The sequence below is a fragment of the Loxodonta africana genome, chromosome 15 (assembly GCF_030014295.1).
Source record: "Loxodonta africana isolate mLoxAfr1 chromosome 15, mLoxAfr1.hap2, whole genome shotgun sequence".
Classification (NCBI taxonomy): Eukaryota; Metazoa; Chordata; class Mammalia; order Proboscidea; family Elephantidae; genus Loxodonta; species Loxodonta africana.
Window position 1 is genome coordinate 17344366 of NC_087356.1, and position 14714 is coordinate 17359079.

Below are 14714 nucleotides of genomic sequence, written 5' to 3' on the forward strand. Positions count from 1 at the left end.
GTTGTAATACGTACAATCTGAAGCAAATGAACAATTTCCATGTTTTGTTTGATGACTGTAACTCCTGTGTCCTCCTTGGCCTTCTAACTAGTATCTCTAGCATCTGCACCAATCCCTCTCAGCTATGTGAGATCAGAAGGCAATTTTGTTTATTTTGTAGGTGAAGAGTGTTCTGCTCGAGGAAGCTAACTGATTCATTATACATTCAGCGGAGGTGGGATATGCCGAGGAAGTCAGAAGATCGGCAAGTTATAGTGCTTCTCCATGCATTTGCTGCCATTTTGCATTTTTTTCTTATTCCACTGAAACCATTCTGGTAATAATAATCAGCCTACTTTTAATGATAAAACCTAGGGGTATTTTTTCTTTCATAACTTCTCATCATGTGTGCCCTTTTGGCTGCATCTGACTACAAAAACTGCTCCTCCTTGAAACTCTCCCCTTCCTTGGCTTTGGAGACACCAGTTCTTTGTTTTTCAGTTTCTTAGATCCCATCTTCTTAGTTTCCTTTCGTACTTCATTTTTTATCTGCCTGTCCTTGAAGTTGTTCTTCTATTTCTGTTCACTCACTCCAATCTCCTCCGTGATCATATCCACTCACACGATATTATCACTTATATAAATGACTCATATGTCTACATCTCTAGGATCCATTTCTTACCTGAGCTCCAAACTCATATTTCCAAGCATCTCAAATTTAACATGTCTAACATGTTCACTATTACATGAATTTGGCAACCATATATGAAAAATTGGATTTGGAGAGAATAAATTTAAGGGGGACAAGATAGGATGTGCTCTTCTTTCTAGGTGGAAGGTAATGATGGACACTATAATGAAATACCAAAGGGAACTTTAAACTAGATAGCTGACAAAAATACTTAAAAATGCATCACTGGGTGCTAAAAAAGTAAGGAAATCCACAAGGACATCACATCTCCAATCCATAAAAATAACAAACCAATGAATGAATCAATCAAAGTCCACTGGTTGAAACTGGAGTAAGGACCTTGAACAGATAGAAAATATGAAAGAAAAGGCAGAAACTTCTGAAACCATCACCCTCAGGAGACTGAGCCCTGAGCAATTCTCAAGATACAGGAGTTAAGCTTCAGACTTCTGATTAAGCCAACTATAGGCACTAAGCCTGAGAGTTCTGAGTAAGCCAGGGGATCAAATGGTCCCAGGTTAGTAGCGGCCTGTAACTTGGACAAGGAAAAAAAATCCTGTCTGGTTAAAGTACTTCTGATAGAGGTTCCCAGGATTACTACAAATTAAAGTGAAATGGATATGAGTTCACAATCAAAGATCACCAAACACATAAGCCACTATGACTAAGAGTCAGAAAAATTAACAGATTTAGATCTTCATGGATTTCAGATAATTGAATTAAATTTAACCTATAAAATAACTCAGTATAAAATGTTTAATGAGATAAACGATGGGATTATTAAAATAAACCTGCAATAAGATACAATAAAAAAATTCCAAGTATACATTTTTAAATAAGTAATTAAATGGTTTATTAAAAATTAATTATTGAAGTTTATAACATGGCACAATGGAAGGAAGAATTAGTGAACTAGATGATGCATAAGTAAGGAATTACAAAGAAGGTTACATAGACTAGAAATAAACATGAAAGAGAACATGAAAAAGTCTAACGTATGTCCAAACAAAGAATTAAGTTAAAGGCTGAGAATTTCCGGAGCTGCTAACTATCATACCAATAGACGCAAGAGGAACAATATATATCAAGCAAAATAAATCGAAGGAATCTATAGCTATGCACATTTGTAATGTAGCTGCAAAACTCCAAAGGCAAACCGAAGATCTTAAAAGCTGCCTGAGAGAAGACAGATCACCTACAAATGAACTACAAACATACGTACAGCTGACCTTTCTCAATGACAACAATGGGAGGTAACAAGAGAGTGGGAAAATATCTTCAAATTGTATAGTGAAAATAACCATCAACCTGTATTTCACAGGAGCCCTGGTGGCGCAGTGGTTAAGGGCTATGGTGCTAACCCTATGGGGCAGTTCCCATAGGGTCTTTATGAGTCAGAATTGACTCGAGGGCATGGGTTTTTTTTTTTTTTTTGTATGACATGACAATGGAACAGTCAAGAATGAGAATAAAATAAAATCACTTCTAAATATACAAAAACTGAGTGTAATCAACAGATCTTTGTTGAAGGGACTTTTAGGGGGATGTATGTTAGGAAAATGGAAAATGACCTCAAAAGGAAGATAAAAGTAGCAAGAAGGAATGGTTAAAAAAGATAATAAAATCAAATTCAAACCCGTTGCTGTTGAGTTGATTCTGACTCATAGAGGCCCTATAGGACAGAGTAGAACTGCCTCATAGGGTTTCCAAGGAGTGGCTGGTAGATTCAAACTGCCGACCTTTTGGTTAGAAGCCAAGCTCTTAACTACTATACCACAAGGGCTCCAAAAAAGATAAATATGCTAAACAAATAGGTAGATAAATGAATAATATGGAGCCCTGGTGGTAGAGTGGTTAAGAGCTCGGATGCTAACCAAAAGGCTGGCAGTTTGAATGAAAGCTTCGCAGTTCGAATCCACCAGCCACTCCTTGGAAACACTATGGGTAGTTCTGTTCTGTCCTATAGCGTCGCTATGAGTTGGAATTGACTCGATGGCAATTTTTAAAAAATATATATATAATATATAACATTCTAATATTTTTTAAGGCCAGGAATACCAATTATTGATATCATGTAAATCAGAAGGGAATTAAAGTATTATAGCCCTTGTTTTTCTGTATTATTCAAGATATTAAATAATGTTAGAATTTGGTAACTACATATAGAGAGAGAGAGAGTGAAATTTCAGTGATAACCAGTAAAAAAGTAGAAATAGTGGGTATAATTTGCAAAATAGTCAAAGAAGTGGATTGGGGATGAATGTCGGGAAATTTAATAAAAAAATTCAGGCAGTTAAAAAGTCAAGAAAGGAGACAAGAAGCACAGAAAAAATAGGACAAAGTGCAAAGAATGACAGTAGAAATAGCTCATTATTATAAAAATAATCATGAAAATGGATTAAACTGACCAGTTAAAAGGCAGATTATCAGATGGGAAAAGTAAAATCCAGCTATAGATTATTTATAAAAGCCACATCTAAATCATAAAAACAAAAATGGTTGAAAGTAAAAGGATGGAAGAAAATATATCAAATAAATAGTAATAAAAAACAAGCTGAGGACATTGCTGCTGAATGTAAAATAGGGCAGGAACTTTGGGAAAAAAGTTTGGTAGTTTCTTAAAATAGTAACATAAACTTGCCATAAAAAAACACAAACCAAACTCGTTGTCGAATGACCCAGCAATTCCATTTCTAGGTATTTACCCAAAAGAAATGAAAACACCTGTCCACAGAAAAACTTCTGCACCTTATGTTCATAGCAGCATTATTCACAACATCCTGAAAGCAGAAACAATCCATATGTCAATCAACTGATGAATAAATGGACAAAATGAGGTATATCTATAAAGCGGAATAGCATTCAGTAATAAAAAGGAATGAAGTACCGATACATGTTACAACAAAGATGAACCTCAAAAACATTCAGTGTAAGAAACAAATACCATATTGTACGATTCCAGTTACATGAAATGTCCAGAAAACACAAGTCTATACAGACAGAAAATAGATTAGTAACTGACTAGAGTTGGAAATGAGCCAGAATTCATTCCACTGCTAATGGGTTTGGTTTTTTTTGCTTTTAGAGTTGGGAACAGGGAGTGACTCCAAACGGCCATGAAGGATCTTTTTTGGATGAAGCAATTGTTCAAAAACTGGATCATGGTGATAGTTTCACAGCCTTTAAAATTTATTAAAATTTTTTATTTGTATACTTTAAAGGGATAAAGTTTAAGATACTTAAATTATACTTCAATAAATTCTCTTAAAAATTAAATCCATGTAGCTATATTATCAGACAAACAGACTTTAGTAGGGATAGAAAAAGTAATAACAAAATAATGGGTTCAAGTCTCCAGAAAGATACAAAAATGGTTAGCTTGTGTGCACTTAATAGGCTCAAAATGTATATAGCAAAACTTGATACAATTAAAAAAAATAATGAGGCAGTATCATAGGAAATTTCAAAAGGTATCTATGAATTTTTGCTAGATTAAAAAGTAAAAAAATTAGTAAAAAATAGAAGTTTTAGACAACATAATTACAAAGGTAGGTTTACTGGATACACAGAATTTTTCAACCTTAGAGAATACACATTCTACCTAAGTATAAATGAGATATTTACAAAATTATATAGTAAGTCAAAATTATATTATGTAGTAAGTCAAAAAGCAAGTCTCAATAGCATAATGAATCTGTCAACACTGCAATTAAGTTTGACAAAAAGGTAAACAATAAATTCATATGTGTTCAGAAATTAAATCGTCACTAGTCAAAGAAGAAATCATAATAGAAATTTTAATATACTTAGAAATAAATGATAATGAAATATTACATAGAAAAACTTAGGCAAACAAGGCACTTAAAGGGAAACCCATAGCCTTAAGTGCTTCTGTTAGGAATGAAGAAAGCTAAAGGTGAGTATCTAATAATTTAGAAAAGGAATAGTAGAATAATCTCAAAACAGTGAATAACATCTTCAAAGTAATGACGGGGAAAAAAAAACTGTCACTCATAATTTTTTTAATCCAGCGAAAAGAATAATTTCAACAAGAAAGGTGAAATAGATATTTTCAGAAAAATGAAAATTTATCACTGTTAGACCAAGACTATAAGAAAAGCTAAAGGAAGTTCTTTAGGCTAACAGAAAAGATACGAGGTGGAAACTATCCTCCAAGAATGAATGAAAAGCACTAGAAATGGTAAATATCTATTAAATACATGGGACTCCCCTCCCCTTATCTCTTTAACATATCTGTGACTGTTTAAAGAAAAACTATAGCATTATCTTGTGGGAATGATAACATAGCTAGATTATACATGTGGCAACTACAGCATAAAGAATGGAGTGAGGTAAATAAATAGAATAATTCAGTTGCAAGGTTTCTGCATTTCACATGAAGTGGTACAATGTTAATTCTAAGTAGATTATGGAACATTAAAAATATATAATGTAAATCTTAGAGCAACTATTAAAAAATACAAAGAGATATAGCTAAAAAGTAAAGAGATAATATTCCCGTATGTTTTTTTTTGTTCTTTGTATTTTTTTAAGGGTAGACACTTATATTTAACTTTCCCAGATCCAGTGCTACCTTCCCCTGGCTCCAGAGGCTTGTGCAGACTCTCCACCACTCAGTTTCTCCTGACTTAGAAAACGCATCCTGAGTGCTACAACTTGCCTCAGCCCATGTGTGCCAGCTGATCCAGCCTGCAGGGTGTCATCCAGGTCAGGTCTGGCAAATCCTTGCTACTTCTGAACTGTCCCTCCCTACTCCTGCTGCTCAGTCCAGCTCCTCAACTTTGTCTTTGATGTTCAGGGCTCCCAGATTGTCATATATAATTGATTCACTTGTTTTTGGGTCATTGTTGTAAAAGGGGTCACAGAAAGTGTCTTACGCTGGGTTCTCTAGAGAAGCAAAACCAGTAAAGCATATAAATATACATAGATTTATATCAAGGAAACAGCTCACATGATTGTAGGGGTTAGAATGTCCCAAGTGTTTGGATCAGGGTAGAGGCCTTTCCCAGTTCATGAAGCTGCAGAAGCTGGTGAATTCAAGATGAGCAGGTCAGAAAGCAGGGCTCACGTTCACAGGCTATGAAGGTCGAGGTATCCCCAAGGTCAGCAGGCAAGACTGCAAGGTTTCTCCTGATTCAGGTAGCTGCAGGGGCTGGTGAACACAAAATAGGCAGTGTGGGGAGGACTCTTGCTCGCAGGCTGTGAAAATTGACGAATCCCAAGACGGACAGGTAAGCTGCTAGCTCAACTCCCAAGAACCACAGATCAGACAAGAGATAGCTGCTGGATCCAGAACAAGCAAACAATCTTTGCAAGGCGAGCAGGAAGGATGTAGGCAGCGGAAGGTGGAGAGAAGAAGGCTGAGGGGGCGGTGAGCTACCACAGTCCCCACCCCTGCCAGTGTCACTCAGCAGATTCCATCATGGTGGTGACCACATATCAAATTTCAACAGGGAAGTGATCACAACATACATGCATAGCCAATTAGCCCTCTGATTTTTTTTTTAATTTTGTGGGTTTTCAAAATATAACAATCGCTTTATTGTGGTAAGTGTACCTATAACAAAACATTTGCTATTTCAACATTTTTTATGAATACAATTCAGTGACATCAGTTATGTCCATCATGTTGTGCAAAAGTCACTACTCTGTTTCCAAAATTTCCCATCATCCTTAACAGAAGCTCGGTGCCTTCTAGGCAATGACTCCTTCTTTCCCCCTCACTTACACACTTTGGTAACCACTAATAAACATTGGTCTTTATGTATTTGTCTATTCTAGATATTTCATGTAGGTGGGATCATACAATATTTGTCTTTTTGTGACTTATTTCACTCAACATAATGTTTTCAAGATCCATCTTTGTCATAGCATGTATCAAGACCTCATTTCACTTTGTAGCTAAGTAATATTGCATTGTATATCCATGCCACATTTTGTTTATGCATTAATCTGTTGATGGACATTTAGGGTGACATATCCATTCAATGGGGAAAGAATTGTCTTTTCAACAAATGGTGCTGGGACAACTGGATTTCTACATGCAAAAGAATGAAGTTGGACCTTTCACACTATATACAAAAATTAACTCAAAATGAATCAATAACCTGAATATAACAGCTAAAACCGTAAAACTTTTAGAAGAAAACAGGGGAAAGCTTCAAGACCTTCTTATAGGCTACGGCTTTTAAAATATGACACCAAAAGCATGTGCAGCAAGAAAAAAATAGACTTCATCAAAATTAAAAACTTTTGTGCATCAAGGGACATTATCAAGAAAGTAAAGGGACAACCTACAGGATGGGAAGAAATATTTCGAAACCATATATCAGATGACGCAGTGGTTAAGAGCTCAGCTGCTAACCAAAAAGTTGGTTGTTTGAACCTTGGAAGCCCTATGGGGCCATTCTACTCTGTCCTGTAGGGTCACTATGAGTTGGAATTGACTCGATGCAATGGGTTTGGTTTTATACATTATATATACCTGGATTAATATCCACAATTTTTAAGGAAGTCTTAAAAAACTCAACAACATAAAGGCTAACATCCAATTAAAAAATGGGCAAAGTCATGAAAAGATACTTGACCAAAGAAGTTATACAAGTGGCCAATGAGCACATGAAAAGATGCTCAAAGTCATTAGTCATAATGGAAATGCAAATCAAAACCACAATGAGATACCACTTCACACCCACTAGGATGGCTGCTATCAAAAAAACAGAAGACAAGTGTTGGTGAGGATGTGGAGAAATTGGAACACTCATGCATTGTTGGTAAGAATGTAAAATGGTGCAGCTGCTGTTGAAAACAGTTTGGCGGTTTCTAAAAAAGTTAAGCATAGAAATATCATACCAAAAAAAAACCAAACCCAGTGCTGCCGAGTCAATTCCAACTCATAGCGACCCTATAGGACAGAGAAGAACTGCCCCACAGAGTTTCCAAGGAGCACCTGGCAGATTCGAACTGCCTACCCTTTGGTTAGCAGCCGTAGCACTTAACCACTATGCCACCATGGTTTTTTTAGAAATATCATAGGATCTAGCAATTCTACTCCTGGGAATACACTCAAAAGAATTGAAAGTAGGTACTTGAAAAGACACATGTACACCGATGATCATTGCAGAGTTATTCACAATAGCTAAAATGTAAAGACAACCTAAGTGCCCGTCAACAGGTGTGTCATGGATTAAATTGTGTACCCCCAAAATATCTGCCAACTTGGCTAGGTCATGATTCCCGGTATTGCATGATTGTCTACCATTTTGCCATCTGATGTGATTTCCCTCTGTGTTATAAATCTTATCTCTATGATGTTAGTGAGATAGATTAGCGACAGTTATGTTGATGAGATCTACGAGATTAGATACTGTCTTAAGCCAATCTCTTTTGAGATATAAAAGAGAGAAGTGAGCAGAGAAACATGGCGACCTCATGCCACCAAAAAAGCAGCACTGGGAGCAGAGTGCATCCTTTGGACCTGAGGTTTTTGCACTGAGATGCTCCCAGACCAAGGGAAGACCAATAACAAGGACCTTCCTCCAGAGGTGACAGAGAGAGAAAGCCTTCCCCTGGAGCCGGTGCCCTGAATTCGGACTTCTAGTCTACTGGACTGTGAGAGAGTAAACTTTCTTTGTTAAAGCTATCCACTTGTGGTATTTCTTTTACAGCAACACTAGATAACCAAGACAAGCTGAATGGATAAACAACCTGTAATATAGCATACAATGGAGCATTCATTGCTCAACAATAAAGAAAAATGAAGTTCCGATACATGCCACTACATGGATAAACCTTGAAAACATTATGCTAAGCGAAATAAGCCAAACACAAAAGAACAAATATTGTATAATCTAACTTATATAAAATACATGGAATAGTAAATCCATCAAGCCAAAAGAAGACTGGAAGTTACCAAAGAATTGGAGGGGGGATGGGAAAAATTATTTAAAAAAGTAAAAAAAAAAAAAAAGATTCAATCAAACATATATTTATTATTTATGTTTCATAAAAGATGTTGCTAACATATAGTATTAGAGTAAAAATATAAAAACCAAATAGAAAAGTAACTGACTTTGCTTAAGTAAGTATAACTAATGTTAGATCCTCTTGAGTAGTCACATTCACATTAATATAGCATCTATTATTTGAAATTAAAAGAACACATTTATATTTAATACACAGAAATGAGTGAAAATGAAAATATCAAAATCCGTGGCATGCGGCTAAAGCAGTGCAAAGAGGGAAATGTATAGCACTAAATGCTTTAAATGCTTACATTAGAAAAGAAGGAATGTTTCAAATCAATAATCTAAGCTCCTGTCTCAAGAAACTAGAAAAAGAAGAGTAAAATAAACCCAAGCCAGCAAAAGGAAGAAAATGTAAATAAGAGCAAAAATTCATGAAACTGAAAAGGAAAATAATACAGAAAACCAATGAAACAAAAACCTGGTTGACAAACTTTTACCAAGACTGACAAAATAAAATGAGAAGACACAAATCATCAGTATCAGTACTGAAACAGAGGATAGTGTCACAGATCCTGCAGCCATTAAAAGGATAAGGGAATACAGACACTTTTATGTTACACTCATAAATTCAACAACTTACAAGAAACAGACCCTTTCCTCAGAAATCACAAACTACCAAAACTCAAATCAGACAGAATAGTCCCATACTCTTCAAAGAAACTGAATTTTTAATTAAAATGCTTGGGAAAAGAAATCTAAAAAGAAAAAGAGAATATTTATATGCATCAGTTGTTCATATTAAATTTTGTCTGTGAAGCTAGAATTCCAAAAGATAGTAATTTTTAAAATTAATGATCTAGCCCAAAGTTCCTGATTTATTCTAGAATTATAAGTTATTAGAAGTCCCCCATGCTGTACTGGAAACTATAATTGGTAGTTTTTGTATATTATTGTTTTTGTTGTGTGCCAACTCATAGCAACATATATGACAGAATAGAACTGTCCCATAGGGTTTTTTAGGATATAATCTTCGTGGGAGCAGATCACCAGGTCTTTTCTCCCATGGAGTCGCTGGTGGGTTCAAACTTCTGACCTTTCGGTTAGCAGCTGGGTGCTTAAACGTTGCGCCACCAGGGCTCATAGTTCAAATGTATGTAAGTGCAGTTTTATTTCATCTAAGTCATGATGCACTAAGACTTTATTGTCCTGTAATTTTATTATTTTAGTTACTTTGAAGCCTGGCTAAAATTTCCCTCTATTCTGTATTCTATAAAATTTACCACTGGGTATGACTGTTTTCTACCTCTACACTATTTCTTTCTATATGGAATTCTTTTCAAATATAAACTGTTTCTGATTATTTTATATCATAGTACAAAATAAGGCATCATGCAAAAACGAAAGTTGTATTTTTCACAAATCAAATACTGAATGGTAGTCAGAAGCCTCTAGAAAGAATACCCTGAATTAGTTTCTATCCCTTTTACCCCTAGAATACAAGGTTTATAAAACCACATTAAAATAACACATTTGAAAACTGAAGTCACTTGGCTTATTTTCATCCTTTGAAGGAGAGAAGTACATTTGGGAAGAGAACCGAAAACCAAACCTGTTGCTGTCGAGTCAATTCCGACACATAGCAACCCTATAGGACAGAGTGAAACTGCCCCATAGGTTTCCAGGGAGCGCCTGGTGGATCCAAACTGCTGGCCTTTTGGTTAGCAGCCGTAGCTCTTAGCCGCTACGCCGCCAGGGTTTCCACACTTGGGAAGAGAACCAGTTAAAAAAACCAGTTGCCATAGCATTTTGACTCAGGGTGACCCTATGTGTGTCAGAGGAGAACTGTGCTCTGTGAGGTTTTCAGTGGCTGATTTTTCAGAAGCAGATCACCGGGCCTTTCTTCTCAGGCATCTCTGGGTGGACTTAAACCTGCAGCCTTCCAGTTAGCAGCCGAGCACATTAACCACATGCACCACCCGGGGCCTCCTTAGGAAGAGAGGCTTATACACACTGTGGGACCGACTAACCCACCTGTGCAGCCCAGGGTTTTCCCGCTCACAGGTGCTCACCTCTGCTTAACAAGAGCAGGATCATTCCATTTTACCTGCCGATTCTCCCAGACTACGTTTAAGGAATATGCCAGATCCTAGCCTTTCTTTTCCAAAAGGCTGAAGTGAGGGAACTTACGGAGTAGGGATTTCCTCGCTTTAACACTGTGTGCCTCCCTCTCTAACACATAAGCCACCCTCTAGTCAGTCCCTGATGGATGTAGGTTTAAGGCTCACTCTGTGAGCAGCAGGGTGCCACTGCCCACCTGCTCTGAGCTCTAAGCCCCTCTGAGAGCACAGTATACTGTAAGTTGAGAAGGGACTGTGGTGGAATGGAGGCAACCCTGCTGGTCTGCTCCATTTTGGCACAAACTGGACTCTTGGTTTGTACAGGGATTTATTAAGGCTTTGGGAGTTTCTTGGCAGTTGGTAGGCATTTTTCAGGCACAAGAAGGAAATTTATGAGCTTCTAGGATGCTTTGTTTACTCACACAAATGTAAATAACCAAACTATATAGTTTTTTAGGCTTTCCCTCCCTCCCTGCTGTTTAGCCTGAAATTTGGTTAAATAATACAGTATTGTTTTGGAACTATAGAAAATGCTAAATATCTGTCTGTTTACTTTAAAAAGATGCTGACACGGTGTAAATAACATTTTCTTGCGCTTCCAATTTCTAATCTAAAAGATGAGAACAATATAATCTCTGCCCCAATCAACTTTATAGGATTATACTGATAAATAACTTAATATATGGAAACAAATATGCTTCAGAAATCAACATGAAACCATTTTCTATTTTTAGTCCTGACACTTTAGTACTGACGCTTCTGTAGTACCACGAAATACAAACCGAACAGGTGTTTAGTTGTATCATGGGTAATATATTTAGGGACTCATAGAAAATTGTACTTGAAAGGACAGCAGCTGGAAGCCTGAACATGCATGGTTCAATATTCTTGATTTAGTCTAGGTTCAAAAGCAAAGCGTAGAGGAGCCTGGAGTCAGTGTCTCCTAAGGTGGAAAAGCTGCTGAGCACATGACCTTGTGGCCAGGCCAGAGGCACAGGAGGGCTGACATTCTGCAGCTTGAAGGGGCTAGGAAGATGGTGTTCACTCCTCACAAGTAAGGTGAATCCAACGTGAATTACTGCTTCCTGGTACACCCCTGGTGGCGTAGTGGTTAAGAATTCGGCTGGTAACCAAAAGGTCGGCAGTTCAAATGCACCAGGTACTCCTGAGAAACCCTATGGGGCAGTTCTCTACTGTCCTATATAAGGTTGCTGTGAGTTAGAATGGACTTGATGGCAATGAGTTTGGGTTTTTTTTGGTTATAGCCTAGTTGATCAGTGTCTAGTTAAGGTTATATTAATGAAAACCTAATAATGTACTAGCTTCTTTTTTACTAAAAAATAAAGTACTCTTCTTTTTGAAATCATGGTTGGATTTCGATTCATGTAATATTTTGATTCTGTGCACATATTCCATGATGGATTTTTAAAATTGTACTTTATACAATAACATTTCTCGAGAGAGTTGGACTGGCAACTTCATATAAGAAAAAAAATCTATTAAAACATTTCTAAGCAACATTTTTTTTTTTTTTCAAACAAAGCAACACAGAACCAAACCTTAGCAGTAAGGGCCACATAATAATGGAGGCCTGTCATACATTTAAAGTTACGCACTGGTTTTTCTGAGAGATTTAAGTACTCAAAGTTTAAAGTTTCAACTACTGGATGACATTAATGACAGCTTTTCTATCCTGTGAGAGCTAATTAAGAAGATGACTTTTACTCCCTTGCTCAAACACTTATTGACTTTTATTTTTTAATTGTCTAAATTCTTTTCAATTTTCACCAAAAAGAAATACTGAATTGCCACGGAACTTTACGCCAAACATACCGCTTCAACAGTGGCTTCCCTTCAATGTATAGATCCAGTGAGTAACTGCCATTGGTTTTTCCTCCCACGGAAAACCTACGTGTTTTACTAACCTCTCACTACTTAGCTGCTTCGCAATAGTCTGTCTCTCTCTCTGAATACAGGCACCAGGCAGGTTCTCGGCAAAGTGAGTCAGGCTGAAAACAGATGTTAATTAAAACTCCTGACAACAGCCCCTGACACCTGTTCTTTGCCACGTCATTTACTCTAGCCCCGGTCTGCCAACTCCCTTTCTTTATTTCAATAATTCTCTGCAGCTTTTCTTCCATTCCAGCTGTAGGTCTTTCACGCTGGTGATTGTTTAAACGTAACAAGAAAGCCAGGTTTTATTGAGCCAACCTATCAGAATGACTACACACACAGTCAGCTCAGAGAACCCAGTGTCACAGCTCTGATTAAAAATCAGCTACATTCTAATGGTAAATTTCAATTGTCTGGATGCGATATTGCAGCAATTTTAACGATGGGAACAGGAATTTAGTAAATCAGTGAAATGTACATACCTCCTCTAACCCTCTGGTAAGACAAAACCAAACCCACTGCCATCGAGTCGATTCAGATTCATAGTGACCCCATAGGGTTTCCAAGGCTATAAATCTCTATGGAAGAGGACTGTCACTTCTTTCTCCCTCAGAGCCCCTGGTGGTTTTGAACCGCTGACCTTTCAGTTAGCAGTCAATAGTTTAACCACTGCGTCATCAGGGCTCCTTAACTCTCTTGCAGATCTTTGTAGTGTTTTCATGACAGGACAAAATGGAAGAAAGGAACATATAGCCCTGAGGAAGATTTAAATTGGCCGTAATCACCTACACCTGTAGTTAGAAAGGATCAACATTCTGGAATGGTAACTATAGGTAAGTCTCTAAAAAGAAAACAAACTGCACAAAGATTCTGCCAGAAACACTTACATAGTGGATCACAAAAAAAGTAATCAAGACTAAGCAATATAATATTGTGGCCAAGGTAGTGAGATAATAAATGTATAAATCAGAATATCCTGATACTGATCGCGGACCACAGATCCTGAATCCATCCAAAGCACTGAGTCAGGGCTTCCAACTGCATTTTAACAAGATCCCCAGGTGATTCTTATGCATACATCTACATTTTGACAACATTCTGTTAAAATGTAGACTCTGATTCAGTATATTGGAGGGTGGAATGCAAATTCTCAGCAGGGAGTCGAACTGGAATGCACTGGCTCAAAGCCCTGTACTGAGCAGATAGAAGGTAGAGCTTTGAGCTGTATTCTTCACACCTGGCTCAGTGCCTAGTGCACAGTAAACAAGTATTTGTTGAGTGAATGAATGATTTTTACAACCAAAGAAAAATGTGGAGAAGATTCTGGGGAGAAAAAGATAACGAACGGCTTGGAAATAAAGCCTTCTGAACCCAGTTGGCACTAAACCGTGCATACATCACCATTTACGGTAGAAAACTCTTGCTGCTCAGTTTATTTTAGCGGCACATGATCTGCCCAAGCATCAGCCTAATTCATTCTTTTACAGACGGTGCAAGTAAAGGGAGGGGGAAGAGAGAGACGCAGTGAGGACATGAATGGCAGACATTCAAACTATATACTTCTCAAAGGAAGCAGTGAAGCTCCAAGATTCATAGCATCTCAGGGAATGGAAATTTCACTTGAAAACATGGGACAGGGGAGGAAGGATTTAATTTTTTCCTCTTTAATGAGGCACTGTCACATGCACATCCTGGTAAAATTAGTAGAATCCCATTTTTCTGTCAGTCAATCGTGTGTGTATGTGTGTGTGTGCGCGCACGTGTATGTGTGTAAAGGGGGAGGGGGAGGCAGCATGTCTAGAAAGTAAAATATTCTGTTCAGTGAGTGACCGATTTGTTACTCTTAATTTTATCCAAGTCATCAGTGGTGTTTATTAATACTACAGTCCCGAGACTATGAATAGGACCCAGTACTGCTAGGAGAATATGTTAATAACCCAGGTCTACTTAGCTATTGCTTGTCCGCTGGAGTCTGCAAGGCTGAATATGTGATATCTCTGAGATTTTCCCAGGGACTTGAATGAGCTTGCCCCCTTGAAAGTTAAT

General features: G+C 37.3%; 1 protein-coding gene across 1 annotated transcript in view; it reads right to left on the reverse strand.

The window, feature by feature from the left end:
- The window catches only part of WDPCP (WD repeat containing planar cell polarity effector), a 328314-nt gene that overhangs the window by 94150 nt on the left and 219450 nt on the right, over nt 1–14714 (reverse strand). The gene's annotated exons all lie outside the window — the stretch shown is intronic.